Source organism: Pezoporus occidentalis, unplaced genomic scaffold, assembly GCF_034315485.1.
Source record: "Pezoporus occidentalis ecotype Australia unplaced genomic scaffold, CSIRO_AGI_Poc_V1 ctg5, whole genome shotgun sequence".
NCBI classification, from domain to species: Eukaryota; Metazoa; Chordata; class Aves; order Psittaciformes; family Psittacidae; genus Pezoporus; species Pezoporus occidentalis.
The window spans coordinates 3,339,296-3,341,325 of record NW_026915835.1 but is presented as its reverse complement, the minus strand read 5'-3'; the positions used below and the strand labels follow the sequence as shown (position 1 = coordinate 3,341,325).

The 2,030-nt window shown below is 46.3% G+C and overlaps 1 pseudogene; it reads right to left on the bottom strand.

Annotated features, from left to right (window-relative positions):
• Positions 1 to 1,466: 1,466 nt before the first annotated feature.
• LOC134173185 (U6 spliceosomal RNA) lies at positions 1,467 to 1,525 on the bottom strand (annotated as a pseudogene).
• Positions 1,526 to 2,030: the final 505 nt, after the last annotated feature.

Genomic DNA, 2,030 nt, shown 5'->3' with positions numbered 1-2,030 from the left:
AGTTCGTGACCATCAGCCCCATTGTCCCAGCATCGGAGTAACCAGGTGATGATGTGCTCCCCTGGTTGATGGGTTAAATCTTTTCACATATTCCGCAGCTCGGTTGAGGTCCGAGGTCAAGAAGTTTCCTCTTCTTCTTCTTCTTCATCATGTGATGATGACTCCTGATCAGATGCTAGACCGGGTGGTGAATTCATTGTTTCTTCATCTTGCTTCACCCTTTTTGCCTCCTTTTTGCTTGTTCTCTTGCGTACAGGGGCAACCAATATTGGTACGAATTGGTCCTCTGGTTTGGCTGCAGTGATTATCACTGTGGTTTGAGTAGCAACTGTACTTGTTGCTGGGGGTGGTGTAGCTGCTGTGCTTGGAGCTGGGGTAACCGCGCTATCTGTTGCAGTTGAAGTTTGAGCAGCTGCTGTACTTGCCGCTGGGGTAGCTGCGCAGTTCATTGCAGCCAAAGTTTGAGTAGCGACTGTTGCTTTGCCCTCAGATCCGCCGACATTCTTTTCCTTTTGAAGGTGCTGGATAGTGTTGAACAAGGCCCTGTAAGCATAGGCCAAGCCCCAGCACGTTGCCGTGATTTGTCCATCTCTGGTATGGCCAGAATGACCACACACCTCATTTAAGTGTTTTACTAATTCTTCTGGATTTTGCAGTGGCTCGGTAGTGAAATTCCAAAGTACTGGAGGGGCCCACTGACCTAGATACTTGCCCATACTATCCCACACACCCTGCCACTCGTGGCTGTCCAGCCTCAGGGAAAATCTCTTGGTCCTCCTACAGCGTCGTTTGACCCCAGACAAGACCAAACCTGACTCTGCTTAACTCTTGAAATCAGTCGTGGGCAAAATACAATCTGTATGCGTGCTAGCATGGTGATTCCCATCACCATCAGCAAACAAGTCTCAACAGCATTAAAAGGCCATTCAAAAACGTCAACTCTCAAATGTAAATGTTCTGGGGGGAGGACTGGGAAGGTAAAAGGATGTCTCCTTCACAGGTTGAGCACCTGAGAAGGAGAAAAAAGATGTGTAATTGCTAAGCACTTCTATTATATACCTCCCAAAGTATAAAGGTGGTGACCACACTGGGAACATAAGCCAGATCAGTTTCATGATCAATGATTCTATTGTATTACAAGTTATTACCATAAAGTACAATGAGACAAAACCCGTAGCCCAAGCCCCACACTTGAAAAACACTAATACAGCAAATACCGGATGGGAGTAAGATATGATATACTGAAACTGTGAGATCAAGAGGAACAACCTTGAGAGCCAAAAAATCAGCACTGTGACGAGTGACTATTAATCTGGTCAGATCTGTCATTATCTCAACCCCTTGTGCCCCACGTTGGGCGCCAAAAAGAACTGTCGTTGTTTAAACCCAGTCAGGCAACTTGTTCACTCACTCCCAGTGAGTGGTGCTGGGCTGACAACAATCGAGGGCCCCCCCCCGCCCCCTCCCCGAATATGGAACGCTTCACAAATTTGTGTGTCATCCTTGTGCAGGGGCCATGCTAATTGGTTTCACCAGCACTGTTCCCAGGCTGGAAGTCAAAACACAGCACTGCACCAGCTACCACGAAGGAGAAACATGACTGCTACTGTTGAACCCAGGACAAACACTTAGAACATGTAGAAAAATTTGGTTTATATGCAGAGAACAGAGGTTAGATCAGGTGAACTGTTATGCAGAGTGTTGTGAAGAAATGCACAAGAGGGAAGTTGCCATGAGTGATGTGGTATGGTAGTTCACAATTAACAAAAAAAAGCAGTTTAGGGGTTCACAGGGGAAATAGAATGGGGGATCAGAAGCTGAATGAAGGTATGCAAAATGGCATGGTTAGGAACACTCTTAGCTTTCTATGGATCTGAGGAGCTTTATCCACATTCTAACAAAGTGAATGAACCAACTATTGTGTTCAGTAGATGCAGGGATAAGTGTCCTGAGAAGGAGCAAAATCTTTTTCATTTACTTAGTTGGAACTAGCCCAGAGAGACCAGGTAGCCCTGCGCAAGGAGACCTGC